We start from the raw sequence: 25,595 nt of genomic DNA, 5'->3' as shown, positions 1-25,595 counted from the left end.
TCCAGTTGACCTATTTCCTAGAACGGAGAAAGTTCAATAATACCTTTTAACCTAATTACAAATATTTTAATCTGGAGTTGCCCTGGGGATTAATATGAGAGGTTTTCTTAACAGTGCAGTCTGGTTTTGCTCAGCCATGCTGCATGCAAGTGCTGCAGGGAAAGGCTTTGCCCCACCCAATGCCCCACTTTGTGGATTATTCATGGCACTGCCAGATGGAGTTTAGAACGCTCTCAGGTGCTAGACCTGTCTTGTCCTGCTGTTTAGCTATATCTCAGCAGCTGTGGAAAAAATGGCAGAGATGTGGGTGCATTTGCTGCTCAAATTATTTCAAGCGCAACATCATAATGACAACAAGAACAATTACCTTTGACGAAGCTAGATGTCTGTACTTTTGTGTTTATCAACATAAAAGCCTTTACAACATGGAACAGATGTGCATAAATGGCACAGATCATGGCCAAAGCCTTTAAATTATGGAGCATCAGGGTCATCAGATAAATGAAAGCTATTTTATTCTGCGTTATTGAGTTGAGCATTTGTCATTTCTACAAAGAATTAGAATTGCTCTGCACTTTCACAAAATTCCAAAGGTGGCTGCTAGCTCCAAAGTTTTGTGACCTGTGTTCTAATCTCAAGAGCAAAACTGAACATCAGCACTGAAATTGGAGATCTCTCTCACACAAGCAGTGGATATTGAAAACTGTTTCAGAGGTTCCATATATCTGAAATCAAAAATTCACCTTTTAAAAGTTTGCATTTCCATAATTACATTCACAATTAACAATAATTTCATAACTGCATTTCACAAATGCTGATTCAAGGAGATGTTTTGTGTGTGTTTGGAGAGAAATGAATGTTGGGAGCCAGTGTGGCGTAGTGATTAAGAGCGGTGGACTCGTAATCTGGTGAACAGGGTTCGCTTCCCCGCTCCTCCACATGCAGCTGCTGGGTGACCTTGGGCTAGTCACACTTCTCTGAAGTCTCTCAACCTCACTCACCTCACAGAGTGTTTGTTGTGGGGGAGGAAGGGAAAGGAGATTCCTTAGGGTAGTGATAAAGCGGGATATCAAATCCAAAACCTTCTTGCAGATTGAGAAGACTGGGGTTTTTAAAACAGAGGTTGGATGGTCATCTGCCAGAGATTCTTTAGCTGTGAATTATGCATTACAGGGGGCTGCACTAGATAACTCTTGGGGTTCCTTTCCAACCCTGTGATTCTATGAGACTAGCAGGGAGTGAGCCATTAAGAATGCACCAGTGCTCTGGTGAGACAGAGGTGTGAAAATGTTGAATAAGGTGGTTCTGAAATGTTAGGGATGCCTCTAACCACACAAAAAGGCCCCCAGGAAAGGTTAGCCCTTTATAAGGCATGGGAATTTTGCCCTAGGACATGGTGGATTGTTATGCTATACACCTCTGTAATAAAGCTAAATTAGGTGGGAATTCAACAGTTTACAGGTGGATAGATTGGAGGCCATATTATTAATGGTACAACACTGATAGCCAGGGCTAAACAAGGTTATTGCACGTAATGAGCCTGACTGCAAAGTAGAGTGGATATTTGCAGAGGTAATGAAAACTGTGCTTCCCAAATTAAGGTGTTAGTAAGCAGCAAAAGAACTCAGCTGCATCTAATTAAAAGTGCACACTGAGGCCGAGAGAGAGAACACAAGGGTAAACAAATCACAGGGAACACATTTTGGTATATATATATAGAGAGAGAGAGAGAGCGAGCGAGAGAGAGAGAGAGAGAGAGAGAGAGAGAGAGAGAGATGGGGGGGGCAAGCACAGCAGATAACTACGACACATCTAACTGAGAGTCTTGATGCCATCAAACATTTGTATGCTTGTCATGCTAACATTTGCTGTATCCCTCCGGTGAATACACCTACCCACAATAATTTGTCGTACTGTAGTTTGCAAGGTGATGAGGACAGCTTCTTTGACTCATGTTCATAAAGAACAAGCACACCATGCAGTAGTTTCAACGAGTGTCAACCACAGGTCAGCATATTAAAAGGAGAGTAGGCACAGGGTAGGGTGTCACGCTAGGAGTGGGGGAGACCGAGCTTCAGATCCCCACTGGGCCATGAAGCTCACCTGGTGACCTTGGGCAATCCGTACACCGCCAGTGTGGTATAGTGGTTAAGAGCGATAGACTCATAATCTGGGGAACCGGGTTCGCGTCTCCGCTCCTCCACATGCAGCTGCTGGGTGACCTTGGGAAAGGACTTCTCTGAAGTCTCTCAGCCTCACTCACCTCACAGAGTGTTTGTTGTGGGGGAGGAAGGGAAAGGAGATTGTTAGCCGCTTTGAGACTCCTTCGGGTAGTGATAAAGCGGGATATCAAACCCAAACTCTTCTTCTTCAACTTAATCTATCTCAAAGAGTTGTTGGGAAGATATAACAGGGAGGAGAGAAGAATGTAGTCTTTCTTGAGATCCCAGGAGGAAACATAGGATGGAAATGAAATGAAATGAATAAATAAAATAGTGCTCATTGGAGTCTAGAGCCACTGTTGGTATAGAGAGGGAAGACCTTCTTCTAAAAAAAAATTATACAGAAGAGAGTAGGGCTATTAGGACCTGTTAGTCGGGACACTCAAATGGGTCTTCCTGTTCAGAGGCAACATGCCTGTCACTAGCAGATGCTGATGGCAAGCAACATGTGCTCTGCTTGTGAGCTTCTAGGATGGGAAACCTCGGGTTCGAGAGGCATATGTGGGCTTTCAGACCTCTCCAGTTGACCCCCAGAACTCTCCCCAGGCCACCCATCCACCCACCTCAGGAGCACTCTTTGTCTCCAGGCCAGATTCTTCGCCAATTGTGCTTTGCAGCCTCCTTGAGGGTGCATTGTAATGTATTATATTGGGGAAAATTGCTTACAAAATATATGAGCATTAGGGTATATGAACAGTAAAATGCTGATGCCTTTTTTATGAGGACTTTAAAAAATTGATGTGGAAATGTGAAGAACAAAATAGAAGTGCTGAACACAAAACAACAAAAAAAATATTTTTTTTTTGATGAATTCGCTCATCCCCACTTGACACTCAGAAGAGAATACATTCCACAGATAACTCAGCAGTTTGAGACATGCAGGGTTTTTGCAAAAAGCTTTTCCTTTCCCCCCTTTTTCCTTTCTCCCCCATTTGCTTCTTTGGGGACGAGGGCTTCTGTACGATCTGGTTCCAATTCTCTATTAATATTACTTTGTAACGTAGTAGAATAGGGTTGTTGAAAAATAACCAAATCCCATTTGCAATAATCCTCTTAAGGAACTCAAGCTTCACTTTGCAAAGCATTATGCCAACACAAACCCATTTTCTGCAATGGATACCGTAGCTGTAAATGCATAGCACTCCAGCTGTCCTCTTCACAGTTTGCTGAGCAGGGAACTGCTTAGTGTAGGCAGCTTCTTATGCGGCTCGAAATGATAACTGTTTGTCATAGATGACAAGCAATAAGGATGCTGCTCATGTTGCCCACCTCCTATATTGGACAAATTCATTCACATGATCCATTGGTTGGCTTAATTTCAAATTAAGTTGACACGAAAAGTCACAACCAAGGAACTGCGCTTGCCATCAGGACCTGGCTGCTTCCACCTCCTGTGTCCTGGGAGCCATTACTAGGGAGCTGCCAACTGAAGAATTGTGAGGGAATTTCTGGACTTTTGAGTCTAGGTATAATATGGGGCAGGGGGGCTGCTCAACATTAACGCCATTAGGTTTCTGGCTACCTTAGAATGTTATTAAGTGACCTATTAGTGAGTTTTATGCTGACATAATCTTGATATATTTTAAATTAAAATATGATGGTGACGCCACCTTACCTCCCAGAGAAGCCTGGGATGGCAAAAAATCCGATATAGTGGTAACTCTGGTTGTGAACGGGATCCGTTCCGGAGGCCCGTTTGCAACATGAAAAGCCCACAACCTGAAGCGCCGTATCTGCGCAGGTGTGCGGTGTGATTTGGCGCTTGTGCACATGCACCAAGCGCAATTTAGTGCTACTGCGCATGCACGAGCAGCGAAACCCAGAAGTCACCCTTTCTGGTACTTCTGGGTCGCCGCGGGACGCAACCTGAAAAAACGTAACATGAAGCAAATGTAACATGAGGTATGACTGTACTCCGCAGTGCTCTTTAAGCCAGATTCCAGACAGCCTTAGTTCTTGAAAACCAATGGACCCAGAGAAGCAAAGAAAGAAACGATTCATGGAATCATAGAATTGTAAAGTGGGAGGGGTCCCAAGGGCCATCTAGTCCCACTCCCTGCAATACAGGACCCCTGACAGGTGCCCATTCAAACTCTGCTTAAAAGCCTCCAATGAAGGAGAGTCCACCACCTTCTGAGGGAGTCCGCTCCACTGCCAAACAGCCCTTATTGTCAGAAAGTTCTTCCTGATGATAAAACACAGAAGTGAGAAAACAATTAAGGCATCTGTAAACATCTAAAATCATTTATTGGTAGTGCCGTGTTGCAATGATGTGTATTTAGGCTATTGTACTATTACTTTTTTGTTCCTTTTCCTTGTAAATTGCTTGGAGCATAAATCTACTTGTGGTAAATACAGTATATTAATAAATTGTGAAAGCTGCTATCTAAATCTAACCAAAGAACTGTAAAGCTCTGTCACCAGAGAAGAACAGGATGTGTGGTGGAGAGATGCACTATTTTGTGACATGCTGCCCATGTTCCCTTGAGAAAGCACCAGCACACCTAGGATGCCTTTCAGGCATACTTCTATTCCATTGGAAGAAGCACAGCAATGGGATAAGAAGTGGCATAGAGGTGCCTTGCATGCTTCTTTTGACCCATGCAGTACTACTCTCAGAATCCATCTTTTCCAAAACATTGTGTTCTTCTACAGCCACGTGAAATAAACAAAAAATGTGTAAGAATAGCTCTTGCTAGATCACACCAAAGGCCCATTGCATGTAGCATTCCATTTCCAGTGCTAAACAGCTACCAACATGGAGGCCTCTAGATGCTGTTGAACTAAAACTCCCACCAGCCCCAGCCAGCATGACCAATGATCAGGGATTATGGGAACTGGAGTCCAACAACTTTTGGAGAGCAGCACATTGGCTATGACAGAGCGTGCTACTGGAGTGATCCACATGGCGGGTGGCTCTTCAATTATGGGAAGCAAGCACCACACATAATTGTTTCCAGTAGTTTCCCATATTGGTGTTATAAAGTGAGAATTAGTTTTGGGCAACTTTCCTAGCCCTGCCTCCTGATAGCCTTTAATGAGAGATAGTGGAGGTTGAAGCTGGGTCCTCAGAGTTATCCATAAAACATTGGATTGTTACCGAGCTTTAGCGCCTCAAGAAGGTCTTGGCAGGCTTGTCTAGAGATCTCATTGCGATTTACCTCAGGGCAACATACTGAGTTTCTCCTTCACAATAAAATCTGAATCTAGTATTATGTCTTCTGAAATTGCAATATATACTCCACCCATCCGGAGTCTCAGAAACTTAGTCCAGATTTGCTTGCTGCTAATTAGCTAACCTGTTGGTTAGAAGATTGGCAGATAATCTTGATGTGACACTAACCCATCTGCCGTAAAAGCATTCAGCGCACCTTGTTTTACTTAGCCTTCCCTCATTAATCTTGCAAGACTTAGTGATTGTTGATGAGAGTAGAATTCCCTGATGCAATAGAGAAAGGCTTCAATATGAAATGAAGTGTTATCATGTTAAGGAGGTGATAAAATGATCAGACACAGTAGGGTAGTTTGACAGTAATTTAGCTAATATTGTATATGTGCAAAATAATATAATAATATAAATAAATTAATATATTGGCAGGCTCAGACTACACATTTGCAATCTATAAAATCTGTATAAAATTAGAAGAAGAAGAAGAAGAAGAAGAAGAAGAAGAAGAAGAAGAAGAAGAAGGAGGAGGAGGAGAAGGAGAATTGATGAAGTATATGTAAGGAAATGCAGAAGAATTTTGTTAATATACAGAACCAGAAGAGGGAATGGAGGGAACCTCAAAAGAGCCTCAAAGATAAGGTTTTGAAATTTTTTTTCCGGTTTTTTGTGAATGGGGATGGGGGGATTTGTTTTTTGTAGTTAATTGTGGAAATTAAACTGTGAAAAAAACAATAAAAATTATTTACAGTGAGAGAGAGAGAGAGAGAGAGAGAGAGAGAGAGAGAGAGAGAGAGAAATTTAACTGATATTACGTTATGGTAGTGTAACTGATCTTTAAGCTACACTGCATCAAATCAGCAGCAACTGTTTTCCTACATAATGAGAACATTAAGAAGAATTCAGGTTCATACATTCATTGAGTGGAATTTAATATATTTTGGTATTTGCATCATGATTCAAGCACCTCCTCTTAGATGCATGCAAGACTACAAAGCATCGGATGGCATTTTCCAGCAGTGGCAGGAGTTGCAGTAATATACAGGGGCTTTGGAGAATGTAGAAAGCCTCATGTGGCCCAAGGGATTATCTACTTGAGTAACATGCATATTCCTGAATGGCTTCCATTATAGAAGGCCAGAGAGAGAGAGAGAGAGAGAGAGAGAAGAAGGAGGAGGAGGAGGAGGAGGAGGAGGAGGAGGAGGAGGAGGAGAAGAAGTCCCATCTTTTTCAGAAGGTTACATCAGTCAGTAAGATGCCACTTAAGGGTTCCTCCTAAAGGTCAAACTACAGGGAATGGCCATAGCTCAGTGGTAGAGCATCTGCTTTGCATGCAGAAGGCCACAGGTTCAATCTTTAGCATCTCCCGGTTGGACTGGTTGGACAGAGGAATGGTGAGCGGAACCAGCTGGGGAACCACCAAGGGAAGAAGGCTCAGATCCCAGGAAGTGGTGGTGGAACAAGGATGAATGGTCACAAGGAGAAGAAGGAGAAAACTAGGAAGAGGAGGTGTAAGGAGCTGAAGGTGTTACAGGGCTCAGTGAATTGGGAAAGTCTATACCAGAGAGGAGTCGTGAAGTAGAGGCAGAAGCTGAAGCAGTTGAGTGGGAGGAGGGAGGTCTAGAGGCAGAGATGAGTCCGGTTGGTCATGGGTGTCTCCCCCTTCTGCTGCACCAAGCTCCCCTCCCCCCACTGACTTACAGAACCAGGAGAGGCATGAAAAGGGCAAAGGAGGTCTTAGCTGCATGCAGGCACAGTCTTAATTGGCTTGGGATAAGCCCTGGAGAGGAAGGGATTTCGACAGCTGTGGGAAGGCAGGGACCTTCAGTCTTGTGGGAATGTTAAGGATAATAGGAAAGGATATACAGTATTGAATAAGTATTATCCATCCTTCACTCATGCTAGTGAGTGAAGTAGCAGAGCAAATTCCCCTCATTATACCTGGAAGCTAGTTAGCAGATTCATTTGAATCTCTTAGTTAAGATTATTTCTGGTGTCCCCTTTTATTCCTCCTAAAAGAATAAAGATACAAGGGTCTTTCTGAGTAAAGTAACAAAAAGTTTACTCACATATCCGTTCACGATTTGATCCTCGAAAGGCAGGCTTTTCTTAGTAGTTACACAAACCAAGTGTGAGTTAATCTCATATGGAGACTGAACTCATGTGCTGCTGGCTGAGAGCCAGCAGACAGCAAAATTTTATCTGCCTGCGGACTGCCTCGCCAGAGTGGTGCATGCTCTGGTTATCTCCCGCTTGGACTACTGCAATGCGCTCTACGTGGGGCTACCTTTGAAGGTGACCCGGAAACTACAACTAATCCACAACACGGCAGCGCGACTGGTGACTGGGATCGGCCGCCGAGACCATATAACACCAGTCTTGAAAGACCTACATTGGCTCCCAGTACGTTTCCGAGCACAATTCAAAGTGTCGGTGCTGACCTTTAAAGCCCTAAACGGCCTCAGTCCAGTATATCTGAAGGAGCGTCTCCACCCCCATCGTTCTACCCGGACACTGAGGTCCAGCACCGAGGGCCTTCTGGCAGTTCCCTCACTGCGAGGAGCCAAGTTACAGAGAACCAGGCAGAGGGCCTACTCAGTAGTGGCACCCTCCCTGTGGAACACCCTCCCACCAGATGTCAGAGAACAACAACTACCAGACTTTTAGAAGACATCTGAAGGCAGCCCTGTTTAGGGAAGCTTTTAATGTTTGATGTATTACAGTATTTTAATATATTTTTGGAAGCCGCCCAGAGTGGCTGGGGAAGCTCAGCCAGATGGGCGGGGTATAAATAATAAATTATTATTATTATTATTATTATTATTATTATTATTATTATTATTACAAAATGGCTGCATGAGAGCAGCAACAAGCCAGCAAGAATCAAGACTGAGAAAATGGCTGCATGACTCGGCTCTTTTATGGCGTCAGTCAGAGCCACACCCATCTCCCAGGTCACATGCAAGTGGAGGATGCTCCAGACCAGTGGAACAGGAAGTTACACTGACTGGATGTCCCCCTGCCTGTGCCCACTCTAGGAAAATAAGAAATGTTGCATTTGACTGCACCAATGGATTACATCCCACAAGTCTCAGCAACTGATTTCATGGAGGAAGACCCAGTGGGAGTGAGCTGCCGTGCTCATTAGGCCTGAAACTCAGCTAAGTCTGTGAAGATCACGTTTTTTGCCAATAAAGAGTGAAATCCAACTTTGAAATTTACTGACTGGCTCTCTGGGACAAGAGGGCTGGGAGGAATTCTGCTTGAAACCCCAGAAAGCTGATTCCAGTACAGGAATCTGTAGACAGTACAGAGTTAGATGGACGCAGTGATTATGACTCAGCTTAAGGCAACTTCCTATGCTCTCTTCTGAATCCTATTACAGCAACATCTATTAACTTTTAAGGTGCAAGAGGACAAATACGAACAGACAAGTTGAAATGAAGGCCGTTATACAAGCCCCATTCAAGCAGTGACTCCCAGGAACAGGCCATAATAGTCTATCAGTGGATCAGACTCCACTGCAAGGCATTCCTTTTATTACAGCCATCATTATTTCTAATGTTATAGGATTAATATTGCAAAATTATCACCATGTAATTGCCGTATGCATAGCAATATTTGTTGGTGAAAATTTATGTGCATATGAAATGATGACAGATGTATCCATAAGTATTAAATGCAGACATCAGATCCACACTGTAGATTTAGTATAATTTACCTTCACCTACTTATGATAATATTTGGAATAATTAGTTACAACTGAGCCTAAAGGATTCAAATTGCATTTAACTAGCAAAATTTTACAAGCACTGCACACTAACTGTTATAAATGTCATAGCAATGTTTAATCACACCACCCAATGCATAAAATTCTTCAAAAAGTACTCTTAATTGGCAATGCACAAAATGCTACGTGAAGAAATAATATGAGCGGCAGACACTATGATTAAGGTTGTAGCCTTGAAATTTATGAAACTGAGAACAGGATTGTAACTGAAAAGGAAATATTGCTTGCAACCCTAGCACTGCTTGACCAGATAAATCTTGACCTTGAAATTATGAGCATGATTGGGAGTGAGGATTTACAGCATTTCTTAGAAAATTCAAATAACTTCACTTTTTGTTTGTTTAGACTCTTTATTTCTTTTATTAATTACTCTAATAATATGGCAAGAAAGGTCACACAAATGTAAAACCAAAGATTAAGTACATGAATCAGGCTTGCTATTCTTACCACATAATATGGTCAAAGTGTTGGTGCTGACCTTTAAAGCCCTAAACGGCCTCGGTCCAGTATATCTGAAGGAGCGTCTCCACCCCCATCGTTCAGCCCGGACATTGAGATCCAGCGCCGAGGGCCTTCTGGCGGTTCCCTCATTGCGAGAAGTAAGGTTACAGGGAACCAGGCAGAGGGCCTTCTCGGTAGTGGCTCCTGCCCTGTGGAACGCCCTCCCAGCAGATGTCAAAGCAATAAACAACTATTTTACTTTTAAAAGTCATCTGAAGGCAGCCCTCTTTAGGGAAGTTTTTAATGTTTGATGCTGTACTGTTTTTAATATTCAGTTGGAAGCCGCCCAGAGTGGCTGGGGAAACCCAGCCAGATGGGCGGGGTATAAATAATAAATTATTATTATTATTATTATTATTATGGATTGCCTGGATTCTGGTTTTTATTTTTAGCACAACTTTTCTGATTCTTGTAATATGTGCATCTAGATTAATATACATTTTCTGTATTAATTAATACAGTGGCGCTGTGGTCTAAACTACTGAGCTTCCTGGGCTTGCCAATCAGAAGGTTGGCAGTTCAAATCCCCGTGAAGGGGTGAGCTCCTGTGGCTCAGTCCCAGCTCCTGCCAACCTAGCAGTTTGAAAGCATGCCCAAAAGTGCAAGTAGATAAATAGGTACCACTCCCGCGGGAAGGTAAACAGTGTTTCCGTGTGCTGCTCTGGTTTCAGTGTTCCTTTGCACGAGAAGCGGCTTAGTCACGCTGGCCACATGACCCGGAAAAACTGTCTGTGGACAAACACCGGCTCCCTCAGCCTGTAAAGCGAGATGAGCGCCACAACCCCAGAGTCGTCTGCGACTGGACTTTACCTTTACCTTTACCTTTTTAAGAAAGGCAGGATTCATTTAATGAGTCCTCTCAGTGAAAACCCTCAGCAAGGACCTCTGCTTGCTCAAAGAGGCTTTCTCTCCCTTTCCTCTCCCTAAGTCCCCCCAAATTTGCACTGAATGGGTCAAGAGAAACCCCAGAACAGCATGTAGGGAGAAAAGTGGGGTGGGTGTCATTCCATGTGGCAAGTCAAAATTCTTGCAGTGGGACAATTGCCATAACAACAACAACAACAACAACAACAATACCCCACCCATCTGGCTGGGTTTCCCCAGCCACTCTGGGCAGCTTCCAACAAAAGATTAAAATACAATAGTCCCTCAGATATTAAAAGCTTCCCTAAAGAGGGCTGCCTTCAGATGTCTTCTAAAAGTCTGGTAATTGTTTTTTCCTTTCACATCTGGTGGGAGGGCCTTCCACAGGGCAGGCACCACTATGGAAAAAGCCCTCTGCCTGGTTCCCTGTAACTTTGCTTCTCACAGTGAGGGAACCGCCAGAAGGCCCTCAGCACTGGACCTCAGTGTCTGGGCAGAACGATGGGAGTGGAGACACTCCTTCATGTATGCATGACATTTAAGTGAAATCACGTATATTTGAAACACCATTGAAGAAGCCTTCAAACACCCCATTACATCTCTGCTCTCCCCTTTTTGTGACATTTCTGCAATGCCTTCGGCTCACTTCTGGGTACGGCGCGATGCACACGTGCGCAGTCACACACATATCGGACATGCCGAAAACGGTCATTGCTCCCATGGCTTTCAAGAAAGTGCATCTGGGGAAAACTGAATGCAGTATGTTATAAAATAATAAAATAAAATAAAAGGTGGGCCATGGTGCAATTTCATGAACATAGAAAATGCAATCTCAGAATTAAACCATAGACTTTATCTGTGACTCATGAGGATAAGATGCATGTGTGTGGGAAGAGACCTGTATCATGGGGTTGTGGGCCCTCAAAAATTATGCTTGGGTCATGTGTGATGTCAGTCAAGTCATTGCGTTTTGACAGGTAAGAAGGACAACAACGCTGTGAACAATGCGAAACTGTTTAGCCCCAAGCAGTGTAGACTACAAATAGTCCCATCTCCAGCTCTGTAAACTAGTAGCTATGAAGAGGTAATGCACATCTCCATCCAGCCAATTCAATGGAGCCTGGATAAGGTTCACAATGCCAATGAGAACATACACCATGCATGGATCTCCCTTCCACAACTGAAGTGTTAGTATTTTTCATACAAAATTGAACACTGTAACATTGCTAGGAAAACAGCAATATACTTTTGGGGACACTTTAATTGGTGGCCACAAGCATCTACTATGGTGAACAGCCTACAGAGAAATAAGAAGAGAGGGGAAGAGAGAGAGAGAACAAATACCAGCTATATTGTTGAGTATTTCTGTTTGATCTGTTACCTCTTTTGTTGCAAATAAGTCCTAGGCTTTTTCATACCATTGGGCTTTAGTAGGCAATAAAGAACATTTCCATTTTAAAGCTAAAGGCATTTTTGCAGCCACGAGGAGTATCAAGATCAATTCTTTATGCAATAAAAACAATGGATAATTATCAATCTTATTTAAAGAGATCCATACTGGGTCTCCAGGGAGGAATTTGCCAATAGCATTCTTGATTTCTTTTATTAATGCTGTTTTAGTGTGTTTTTTAATAAAAAAATATTATATGGAACTTTCAAATATTGCTATTATAAATCATATATATGGAGCTTTTATTGTGAAAAAGTGTTTTACCCTCTGTGTTATGTTCCAAGTCCTGTGAGGTGACTCACTGTTGTCCCAAATCTACAGAGAACAAGTGAACTTGGTAGTAGTGAAAAAATTTAGGGTTATTTTTCCAGGATAAGATCTGGAAACCTGGTATTCAATGCAACAGTATTAGTATAGCACTTTAAAAATAATAATGTGAAGGCCATATTTTGCAGAGGTATCCCAATTTTTTTTGGAGGGGGGGGGGAGATGCAGAGGAAGAAAGGCCAGCATAGCCCCCCCCCCCATTGTTTTATTTTGTGAACCAGCGACATACAATTTTGCTAACACTTACTGAATTTGGAAATCCAGAAAACAGTACAATTCTGGGAGTATGCTTTCTTTTGAATAAAAATAACAACACACATCCACAACACCTAAGCGAGAAAAAGGATTTCTTAGGTTCAACATGTTAAGACTATATTTTAGAAATGACCCCAAAGAAAAAGAAGTTAAAGCAAATAATAATAAAAAAAGCCCAAAAGCTTCTCATACATCTCATGAAGTTGAGAAAAGTAAGCCAAAGTCATTTTGGATATTTGTTGTTGTTGTAATTTAAAATGTTTTAAATAGTGTGATAATTGTGGTGTAATATTAATGTTGTGTTTTAATTGTGGTAACCCACCCTGGGACCTTAGGGGTGAAGGGCAGGTTGTAATGATAATACAATTTATTTCAGCTGGTGAATTCACGCTGGGGGGAAAGAATCCCTGAGTGTAAGGAAGAGTATGATGAGATTTGATTGCTGTTCAGCACTCCTCACCTGTGACAGACAGCCGTGCATACCTTTCCGCACAAGGTGCTGCCTGGCTAGAATGTTCTCCCTCCCCCAACTCTGTGGGATATGAAGGCTGCCCACAACAGAAGCCAGACTCTGACAGAGGAAGCTGTCAGCGCATAATGCTCCCATTACAAAGTGTTAGCAGCTATGTTCGAGGATAACTGTGGCATCGAGTGGGTTTCAGTCTTTAAGAATTATATGCCTCCAGCATCCTGGATGGTTAATAAAGGTGTAGTAATGGAAGCTACAGCTGCCATGCCTATAGCTTTTCAAACCACCTTTCGCTTATGAATTACTGAGCCTTTTTCTTCATTCATTTAAAAGTCTCGGGGGAATTGCTGCTTTTTTGTCCTACTTCTTGTGGCTTTGTTATGCTTCCCCCACCTTCCACACACCCCACGCCCTGTAACTTTTATTTTAACCTTCTCTTCCTTTTCAGTGCTTTTCAAGAAAGATTTCCCCCTAGGGAGGGCTGCTGCTCAGGTGAAGTTCAAAAGCATCACAACCGGCTTGTCTTGCTCACAGCTTTTCATAATAATTGACTGCAGCTAGTTTGAGGCAAAAAGAGAAGGAGACACCACTTTTAACAAAACAAAAAATATAAATAAATTATTCAGCAGTTTACACTCCACTTTTATTACTAGCGCTGTCCTTGTGGTGCTTTCTGAAGTGTGCAACACGAAATTGCATGCTCCGTCGTCTCCCTTCTTCCTTTTGTGCTCCAGGACAGAGTCAGCGGCCGCCTTCTCCTTGGGACATGTACTAAGTGCATATACCGTCTTGCTATGATATGCATTCTCCCTCCCCCCCCCCCCCGTAGTTAACACAACTGGTGAAATTACGACTGTCCTTGAAAGAAAAGGGTAGGCATAAAGCCTTTAAATATGAAAGTGGGCAGCCAGAGGATTTGAAGCTGCAGATCAAGGTAAAGAGAATAAAGGGACGAGAGGGTTTTGTTTTGTTTTTCTATAGTTCTACCTTCAAGCAGTAATGCCTAACCGTAGGCATTCCAATCTAAGCTTCGCAGGATTCAACTGAGACTTAAATGACTACATCTCCGGACTGAATTCCAGTGGAATAGCTGTGTTTTAGTCAGCTGCAGCAGAAATGATGTCCTTGTGGTACCTTAAAGAGCCTTCCCACAGATACAGGCAAGCTGGTGAAGGAGACTCTTATCTGTAAAAGGGATGGAGTGGAGGCTGCTTCTCCACCATGTGATAAGGGTAGTTACCTAAAGGAATGTGTAAAGGTCTGTCCTCTGTGTGTGGATGTAAACACAAGTCCTATCTTTGTAACCATCTTTCTTTGCTCCTTGTCCACATCTTCTTAACAACATAAGAAGAGCCTACCATCTAGTCCAAGTTGGTGTCATTCTCTTAATGCAACAGTCTTTGTTTTTTAATGGGAGCCTTGTTCTGTGTCTAGTGCAGCATTCAAGTTGGTAGCCGCTTTTACCTCTTGTGGGGGCGAAAGAATTGTTGTTGTTGTTATATTATGTGCTTTCTTTTCCCTGTCCTGAATCTTCCAACATTCAGCTTCTTGGGCTGACAGCAAATTCTAGCATTTGGAGAGAGGAAGGGGGGAAAACCCCAACCCTATCCATTTTCTCCAGATGATTTTATAAACCTCTATCATGCCTCCTCTTCCAAGACAGGCCTGGAGGCTGAAAGTCTCCATCTGAGCACAGACTTAGATGGAAAGGAGTCAGGAGTTGCCCCTGTTACACAGCAGCAGGACAGTTCTGCTGGCTCTCTCCCCACCCCCCACCCCAATAACCCACTTGAGGAGAGTCCTGCATGTTACTGAGCAACAGGCCAGATGGGCCCAGAGGAGGAGCCCACCCCTCACTGCAGTCTCCATCTGCTTGGGAAGGATCCAGAGTGAGAAGCTCAAAGGGAAAGGTGGGGCCAGTGGTCATTTTCAGCAACATTGCCAGCTAGATGTGACAAGCCGGTAGAACTCTACTGTGTTCTGTATTCACTTTCTGCGAATAAAAGCTTGTGTCTCAAGTTCTTTCCTGCCCTGTTGATGGCCTGTGTTCACCTGCCAGCTCCTTGATGTAATGCTATTCTAGGCTGCATCAACAGAAGTATAGTGTCCAGATCAAGAGAAGTAATTGTACCACTCTATTCTGCCTTGGTCAGACCCCCACCTGGAGTACCTTATCCAGTTCTGGACACCACAATTTAAGAAGCATATTGAGAAGTTGGAATATGGGCAGAGGACGGTGATCAAGATGATCAAGGGTATGGAAACCAAGCCTTGTGGGGAATGGTTGAGGGAGTTGGGTATGCTTAGCCTGGATAATAGGAGACTGCGAGGAGATGTGATGGTCATCTTCAAATATCTCAAGGGCTGTCACATGGGAAATGAATCAAGCTTTCTGACAGTAAGAGCTGCTTGACAATGGAACAGAGTCCCTTGGAAGGTGGTGGCCTTTCCTGCCTTGGAGGTTTTTAAGCAGAGGTTGGATGGTCATTTGTCATGGATGCTGTAGTTGAAATTCCTGCAAGGGTCTGAAAACCAAACCTTATGAGGAATGGTTGAGGCAGTTGGGTATGTTTAGCCTCCAAAAGATGACAATAAAAGGAGATATCTTCAAATAGCTAAAGGGCTGTCACATGGAAGATGGATCAACCTTGTTTTCTCCTGCTCTGTAGGGTAGAGTTTGAACCAGGAGATTCCCACTACATATCAGGAAGAACTGTCTGATTGTAAGAGCTATTCAACAGTAGAAGAGAATTCTTTGGAAGTTGGTGGACTCTCCTTCCATGGAGGTTTTTAAGCAGAGGTTGAGTGGTCATCTGTTATGAATTCCTTATTTGTAGGACTGGATGACCCTTTGGATCACTTACAACTCTACAATTCTCTCATTCTAAATGATGGACTATGTAATATTTCAATTCCTTTGTAAGAGAGGCTCATTAATATTTCCAGTGTGTCTGATAGCATTTAACTATTCTGTATTTATACATTGGTAACCACTTAAAAGCTGTGTACAGTGGCTTTACTGGATACTTCTAACATCCTTGACTGGCACAAATATGTTGCTTCAGCTGCAATACAAAGACACTCGGGGTACTTATAACAATAAGTGGTTTGGCTAATGATAGACAGCATAGCCTTATGAATGTTTTATTTACCCTGAGCTCTGATTTATGTTTCCTTTCTTTGAAGAATGGTGCTCAAGGCTACTTCCAGAAAACAGAAAAATATGGAAAGGAAAGCTGCTGAACTTTTTGGTGGTCTATTACTAAAGTGGTGCTTTCTAAATCCTTCAGCTGCAAACCACAGATACTCCCGCCACATCCAGCCAACCAAATGTGAGTGACATAATCTCTCTGCTCTCATCTTACCTTTGCTTGGGTCTAATGTAGGTACCATGTTTTACATTTACGGGATGTTGTACGCTGGGTGAAACGTGGAGGCTGCGGCTCGTTCCTGACATGCGGCTCTTATCTCTGACAATTATTTCTGCCGAGAGCTACCATTGTTGTTGTTTTATTATCATGGCTGGAAGACAGCTTGCTGGCTGTAGCATCACATCTAATCTTTGTTTTCTGCTTTGGGTACATAATGTGGTCCCCCTTTCGAGCCACAGCAGCTACACACCACAGCGTTCTTTAATATGTCTATACAATCGTCCCCAGCATAATCAGCATAATCTCTGATCCAGCAAAAGCCTCCATCAGTGGAATGGGGAGAGAAAGTTTCTTTGCCAATACCCCTGTTCCAAAACCACAGCAAATGAATAGAGTGCTTCCTTTTTAGCCAGGTAAATCTTGAATTTATCCAAGCACAAGGATCTGAGCAGAATTGCTGTTGATCCTAAATCACGTTTAACCCCCTACATTTGAAATTCCGCACCTGGACTTGCACTGATTGTAATATATCGCCAACCAAAGATCAGCAGATGAAATACCTGCCATAACATAACTCATTTTTACACCTCCTGGTACTTGAGCTCTTTGCATGGATTAAGGTTGGTATTGGAGGAGAGCAGGGCTGCCATGCCTTTAACAACAAGTTAGTATTCTACGAACAAAAAACAGTATTCTAGCTTTTGTATGCTTGAAAGTATGGTTGTGAATATTTCCTGATTTTATTGTTTTATCGTTTTGTCAACTGCCTTGAGTTTTGTTTCAAGCAGTGTATACATTTTATGATGCAAACAAACAACTAAGTGGGAGGCAGATAATAAACTGAGTAAGGCTTTTCTAGTATGGAATGACAATCATGGGGAAAGCTTCCTCTGTTGGTATTCTGTCAGGCATCTTATTACTTGTGCTTCATCCTGATTTATTTAGGCTGCTCCTCCCTACCACCACCACCTACGAAAAAGGGTACAGATTTGCATCTGAAAATAAGTTCATGCACATTTTATGCAAGTTTATATCGTCCTTTGTGGGTGCTGCAGGAGACCCAATCCACATACAGCATACCAGGCCCCAAAAATCCTGTTGGCAATATTTCAAAACAAGGAGAGTAGCTGGAAGGATGTTCTGCCTGCCAGAAATACGGTATAGTGGTACCTCGGGTTAAGTATTTAATTCGTTCCGGAGGTCCGTACTTAACCTGAAACTGTTCTTAACCTGAAGCACCACTTTAGCTAATGGGGCCTCCTGCTACCGCCGCGCCACCGGAGCACGATTTCTGTTCTCATCCTGAAGCAAAGTTCTTAACCTGAAGCACTATTTCTGGTTAGCAGAGTCTGGTATGTAACCTAAAGCGTATGTAACCCGAGGTACCACTGTACTTAGCACTGCCAGTGAGGGCACAGGTAACAAGTCTTTTGGTTAATTTCACGAAACAGTTTCCCAGAAGGAGGCTTTGGTCATTCCCACCAAAGCTGGGGATACTTTCCTTTATGCTGCCTGCATCACCAGCCCCAATCCCAGAACCACTTCCTTCTTCTATTCTGCAGCCTCAATATACACCTCTGCTTTCACTTTCATACCAATATCCTTACCTCCCAATCTTCCTGCTTTTGTGCAACCACCCCATGTACAAATTCATGCATCTTCCTTCTCCCACACATTGCAATGACTAAGCACCCTTTCCGCCTTCTGCCCATTTACAAAGCCACTGTTGCCTCCAATGCTGCTGCTCATTCGTGCCCCCGCTGCCATGCCTCCTCCTCTCTCCTATTCTGCAGCTCCTGTAGATCGTCTACAGATTCACATCTCCCACCTCCATAGGATTGCCCTATGCAAGATTAAGCCAAAATTTGCGTTAAGAGGTGTGCTTTAAATTGGGGGTGGTGTGGGGTACAAGACGGAAAACAATGCAAATAAAATTCCAGACATAATGAGGAGAGGGAAGGGACTAGTCTTTTAAGAGAACAGGGTACATTTCATGGTGGGGAAGGTTGTGGGCAGGGGGGAAATATCAAGGCACAGGAGCAAAAAGGAAAAGTGGGTTAGGTCTCTGGGATTGTTTTGTGACAGCTCAGAATATGAGAAGATGGGATCTCTGACGACGAGAACTTTTCAGCCACTGGTCTTGGCCTGTGCTTTCGAGCGGAAGTCTCTCATTTTTTGAAAATGATTTTTGGGACTCCCTTTTTCAAACTGGCATGCATTCAGCACACACGCAAGTGCTGATCTAGTGATGCATTTGGTTTTAATTTCTATCAACATCTATGTGCAAAAATAGACTGCCATCACTTTCCCAGCAGTGTGCATCGGAAAAGGTTTACCTAAAAGGAAGGAGTGGGAGGAGATCTCTGAGATGATGTGCATTGTTTGGCAGAGGCTTGTGCTAGCAGGAAATATTTTATTTATAAACCACTTTCAGAATGTGCTGTGTCTTGTCAATAAGAAATAGTGGGAGAAAAAATTATTTGTTTCTTTGCCGTGGGCTAAGTAAATGGATAGATTTATTTATTTTCATCTGTTCTGTTTTAGTACAGTATTGGCTTCTCTTTGTGGAAATCCAGAGCAGTGCTTTGATGTGAGCACTTTTAAAATAACTTAATTGCACGGCAGATGGTTAGAAGCTGAAAACCTGTGTGAAGGTGAAAAATTGCTTAAGGAATGCTCCTGCCCCATAGGGAGAAATCCTTCTATTTGTAGGTGTTAGCTGCAGTTTCCATATCTGCGATTAGTCCTTAATATAGAAGGGGTAGCATGGTGGAGCTGACAAAAACATGTCATCACAGCATGAGGAGCAGAACAAAGTGCCAGCGTTTCCATCAAATCAATCCCTCTTCTTCAAAAACTGCTCAGTAATAACCACTAGCAAATAACTTCAATCAGCAGGCTACAAGCATGAGATATTCATGTTTTAGGAGCTCTTTGAGAAAATGTGTTTGAGAGAGAGAATTTTTTATACCTCCTAAATTGGGGCATGATTTTAAAACATTTAATCCAGATGGAATGCTGTTTCTTGAGGCAGACTGCTCCTGTATATTGAAAGCATTCTTGTGTTTAAAAAGTGGCAACCTGCCTATAAATCCTGGGGTTTTTTTGTTGGCTTGGTGGGACTTGAACCAGCAGCCTGCCTGTCAAACCTTGGCTCCCTCAGCTGGTCGGGTAGGCGGTTCGAGCTGTGCCATTCTCACAACAGTCAATGCTTGGAGGGTCATATGAGCCTCACAGGCCAATCCAGTGCCATGGGCTGATATAACTATCCCCAGATCTTCTAACTTCCCTCAGTCTGAGGGCCAAATCAGGTGACAAAATGGGAGCATCACACCTAAGGGTAATGGGCTGTAGCTCATTGGACCTATGCATAAGGTCCAAGGTTCAGTCCCAGGCATCTCCAGGAAGGGAAGATTGTTCCCTTGCAGAAACCCTGGAGAATAATAATAATAATAATAATAATAATAATAATAATAATAATAATACTTTATTTATATCCCGCCCTCCCCAGCCAAAGCCGGGCTCAGAGCGGCTAACAACAATAAAAGTAACAGAGCATTCTAAAATCAATTCATTTTAAAATCAATTCAAAATCAAATTATTGGGCTAGAGTTCTGTGAGGATTACCAAAGGAGGGGGTCAGACTGTGCCTTGGCCAAAGGCCAAGGAACTACTTCCAATCACTGCAGACAGTGCTGAGTGAAATGGACCAGCTTGAAGGAGTGTTGGGGGGGGGGGGAGGGTAAAACTTCCTCTGATGACAGTCCCAATTCCAATTCCTGTTTAGAATTTTGTCAATTCATGCATTTCGCATCCCATTTGATTTGTCACTGACCTACTTTGGCTCATGAGGGGCACCCAACCTTCCTGTTGCATGATCAGCTTCTGAGACTTCCACCTGCTTCTCTCGAAAGTCCTTTCCTTATTTTTACTTACTGAACAGCACTTCTAAACCACTTCATATGTGAAAATCTCTAAGCAGAATACAAAAATGCAACATAAAAAGCAATAAATGAGTATCATAAAAAAACAGAGGTGTGACATTAAAAAAAGCAGTAAAGCAGCATTATAAAATCAGGAATTCAGAAATAACAAGGTCCAATCTCATGAGTGAGGGAAAGCTTGGCCAAAAATATGTCTTTGCAAAACATCTGAAGCAAGTGATAGATGGTGTTTCATGTATGTAAGAGGGGAGGGCATCCCAAAGTGCAGGAGCAATGACATTAAAATGCCCTTTTAGAAGGTCACCTTACACCTATAGAAGGTCACCTTACAGCTTCTATACAAACAGCACAAAGCTTAAAAGCACTACAGTGGTCAGGTTACAGATGCTTCAGGTTACATATGCTTCAGGTTACAGACTCCGCTAACCCAGAAATAGTACCTCAGCTTAAGAACTGCTTCAGGATGAGAACAGAAATCGCACGGCGGCGGCGCAGCAGCAGGAGGCCCCATTAGCTAAAGTGGTGTCTCAGGTTAAGAACAGTTTCAGGTTAAGAACGGACCTCTGGAACAAATTAAGTACGTAACCAGAGGAACCACTGTATTATGGCTTCCCCCAAAGAATCTTGGGAACTGTAGTTTGTTAAGGGTGCTGAGGGTTGCTAGGAAACCCCAACCCCCCACAAAACTACAGAGTAGTTCAACAATCATTACTTCTTCCAATTCTGAGAATTGTAGCTTCCATGGTGGGGTGGGGGATAGAGGTTTCCTAAGAATTCTCAGCACCCTTAAAATGCTACAGTTCCCAGGATTCCTTGCAGAAAGCCGTGACCACTGAAGTGGTATAATCATGCTTTAAATATATGGTGTGGATGTGTCCTTAGGGAAAGCAGTCCTCTCCCTGGAAATATTAAGAGTGGCTATGTTTTAAATATATGGCACAGACATGGTCTTAGTATTCAAAGCACTTTATTATCTCACCCTCCCTTTAAGGATGGCTAGCATTAATAGCCCCATATTGTAGCGAGAAGAAAAAGCAGAGAGAATAGCTTGCCTAAGGCTATCCAGTAATTTCATGACGGAGATTATTTTTCTTTCTTACATACTTACCTGGGAGGAAGTCCCACTGAACTCATTGAGGCTTACTTTGGGGTAGATAAGCATAGGATTGGACTGTAAAATGAAGACGAAGTCTAGGAAATTCCTCCTTCCGTACAAAACATGAATAAAGTCGGCAGAGTGTTGTTCACTTGATTTAGAACCTGCATCGTAAAGTTGGGCAGTAGTTGTTTAAAGTAAAAAAAAAGTCATTTTTATAGATCAAACTTCTTGAACCTTCATTCATAAATCTCTTCTGTCCCACATGAGATATAAAAAGGATGTTGTGCTCTTGTAGAATGTTTCTGTAGCTCTATTTGGACCCTTAAATTATGTATGGAGAAAGGGAGAAAAACCTGTAATGGCAACATAAAAGATCTTTGGGATCATTTATAATCTAAGGCATTGCAACAGCACATACCTTCCCATCTCCTGCAGTGGTTAAGTTTGCAAACCTATTCACACAACCGGGAGTAAGTCCTACCAAACTCAGTAGGGCTTGATTCTGAGTAGACATGCATAAGTGATACAGCTTTGGGATACTGCTGCATTAAAAATGTAGATTTAGATCTGTAATAAAAGAGCTAAAATGGATTCTTGTTCAACAGCATTTTCACGAATTTGTATGGGGCCCACTGGCATTTGCAGTAACGAGATTTTCTTTTTCCTTTTCTTACTACCTCTCTTCTTTTTTTCCACTGCAATAGACATTTTGATGCACACATACATTATTCAACATTATTGAAAGGGGAGCAATGCTGAGCTGCTGCAGAAAGATGACTGTATCTAAATCAGTGCCCCCAATGTCCATACGAATCTTTTTCCTAGTAATCAGTCATAGGTTTGGCTCCACATTCAGTTAAATATTCATCAAGTATTTAAACATTACTGTATCCTGCTGTAGGACAAAGGCATGCCAGGGTCTGCATCAGACACATAAATTATCTACCATCACGACCTGAAATATATTTTACAAAAGACTAAGGGAAAGACAGGAAGTTGGGTACTGGTGCCTTGTCATCACCATTCTTTATAATGTCTCCCTGAATGTGACTTTGAGGATGCTGCATAGGTTAGAAGCCTATGGAGTTCACAAGTGTTCACCTGATAACTGACCTCGGGTACTTTGGCCGTAATCAAATTTACCTCTACCGGTGGAGGAGCTGCTTCTGCATAGTGCAATGACCTAGAGCCTAAGCCCATGCCCTACTCACATGGTTAAATTAGTCTTGTGTCCTCTTGCAATGAAGAAGAAGAAGAAGAAGAAGAAGAAGAAGAAGAAGAAGAAGAAGAAGAAGAAGAAAAGTTCTCAAGCATTTAATGTCAGGTCACATAATTAGAGAGGTGTATATATTGTTGGTGGGACGCGGGTGGTGCTGTGGGTAAAAGCCTCATTGCCTAGGGCTTACCGATCGAAAGGTCAGCGGTTCGAATCCCCGCGGCGGGGTGCGCTCCCGTTGCTCGGTCCCAGCACCTGCCAACCTAGCAGTTTGAAAGCACCCCCGGGTGCAAGTAGCTAAATAGGGACCGCTTACTGGCGGGAAGGTAAACGGCGTTTCCGTGTGCTGCGCTGGCTTGCCAGATGCAGCTTTGTCACGCTGGCCACGTGACCTGGAAGTGTCTCTGGACAGCGCTGGCCCCTGGCCTCTTAAGTGAGATGGGCGCACAACCCTAGAGTCTGTCAAGACTGGCCCGTACGGGCAGGGGTACCTTTACCTTTACCTTTATATATTGTTGGGTGATGTGGAAGATGGCTGACTTTGGCACAGATTCAAGGCCACCATGCAAATCCATCTGCAGATGCTTGCCAGTGTCTTGACTTCCTCCCAGTCATTTTCAGCCCTTTGATGTAAACCAGAAGCCATTTCCAAAGTTCCCATTGAAAGCAGCTTGCTGAATGGCATATGCCAGGATTGACTATTACAGTGGTACCTCGGGTTACAAACACTTCAGGTTACAAACACTTCAAGTTACAGACTCTGGTAACCCAGAAATAGTACCTCGGGTTAAGAACTTTGCTTCAGGATGAGAGCAGAAATCGCGTACCAGCGGCTCGCCGGCAGTGGGAGGCCCCATTAGCTAAAGTGGTACCTCAGGTTAAGAACGGTTTCAGGTTAAGAACGGACCTCCAGAATGAATTAAGTTCATAACCAGAGGTACCACTGTAGTTTATCGAGTCCAGTACTATATACTCTGACTAGCACAGTTCTCTGGGGTCTCAGGAACAGAAGTGGAAATTCCAGGAATTAATCCTGGGACCTTCTGCACGCAAAGCGTCAATTCAAGTTTCTCTCAGTTTCCCGAGCTATGGCATAATCCCGCATCAGTTTGCCCATTTATGTTTTAAATAAAAGCCTCATAAAAATTCAACAGCATTTTCGAGTGCATTTCTTATAATATTTCTTTGTACGCATCTGGTCCTAAAAATGCATATTTGGGCAAGCAAATGAACATAATGCATTTTGCATGTTATTTCCACTAATATATGCATTTTAAGGCACATTTTTCACTAATATATGCATGTTTATGTCATTTTATACCTGTGTTTTGATTGGAAATTACATTGAATTTTTAGGGTTTCAGCTTGTTTATTGTTTCGTTAAGTCCTAAGTTAGGTGTGCATTAAAATGCAAACCAAACCTAAATTTCTCCCTTATTCCTATCCAAAATTGAACTGTGGAACGGGGTTTCGAGATGCTTAAGGAATTCAGTGTGTGTGCAAATTCCAAAGCAAACTGAACTGATTCACAAGACTAGTAGGCAGATTGGAATGCTGCTGTGGATTTCATGCTTGTCTGAATGTTGTGACTTGGGTCTCAGCTCTAAGCAGTATCAAAATGCATTTTAAAGTATCCAAATACATTTTAAAACAAGCATTTAAATAAACGTAACCTTTTTTATTGCTTCACAGAACCAGGACGGAACAGACTTAACACATGCAAAATGACATGAAATAGAAATAGATCTGGGTACCACAATTTAAACGTGCACAGAGGAGAGCAACCAAGATGATCAAGGGTCTGGAAACCTAGCCTTATATGGAACAGTTGAGGAGGTTGTGTGTGCTTATAAGGGATAAGAAGAGATTGACGGTAGATATGATGGCCATCTTCAAGTACCTAAACTCTAAGGGGCTGTCACATGGAGAACTGAGCAAGCTTTCTGACAGTAAGAGTTGCTCAATAGGGGAACAGACTCCCTCAGAAGGGAGGATCTTAAGCAGAGGTTAGATGGCCATCTGTCATGGATGCTGTAGTTGAAATTCCTGCATTGCAGGGGGTTGGGCAAGATGACCATCAGGCTCCCTTCCAATGTTACAATTCTGTCATTTGTCCATCTCAAGCTGGAGGTATCTGCTCCCAGCTCAGTGTGTGCAGATTCTAACCTTTGGTCCATGAAAAGGCAATAGTCATTCTGGGTGCTTACAATATTTTAATCGCTAAATAGCACTTTAAGAATAGCACCTACCATTCCATTTAATGAAGTAATCAATCAATCAATCAGTTCTCCTTACGTCTGATTTTCATTAAGGCCATCCCATTCCCCCTTGACACATTCTCATAGACCAGTTTTGATTCAACTTTTGCAGACAGCATGTGGGGGGAGACTATTCAATGTGTTTGTGGAATATAGTTAGGCATTTGTTCAATGCTCTGACCTTGAAAACCTCTTAATTCAGCAAGCATGTCAGTGGCATAAATGAGGTCAAGTCTTGAGTATTGGACAATTTTTGACAATCCTGTTTCTTTAGAGTGCTTAAAGAAAGGCTTTCAGAATTCAGACACAATTATCATTGCTTGAGGGACATGTAAGACCAAAGGTCATTTTAAAGGCTGATAGAGTGATGTTAAGCCCTTGATAATACAGCCATTCACAGGTGGCATGCATACACATACAGAGACTTTTGGAAATGTGGTGCTATTTATTTCCCTCATGTTTCAGTTAGAAACATGAGATTTTAAGACAAGCAGGATTCAGCAGGGGCTCCAGAAAAATTCCTTTGCATGGGCTTCCATTTATCTGTAGCTTACCTCTCTGAATTTTGGAGGCTTCATTCCCTTGGAAGGTATTGCCTGAATTGATCTGGGGTGAATTGGCCTCCTGTCTGAAATGCTGCAGTGAGATTTATTTTGCTGTGCA

Source organism: Podarcis muralis, chromosome 2 (genome assembly GCF_964188315.1).
Source record: "Podarcis muralis chromosome 2, rPodMur119.hap1.1, whole genome shotgun sequence".
Taxonomy (NCBI): domain Eukaryota; kingdom Metazoa; phylum Chordata; class Lepidosauria; order Squamata; family Lacertidae; genus Podarcis; species Podarcis muralis.
Note: the sequence above shows the minus strand (reverse complement) of the source record.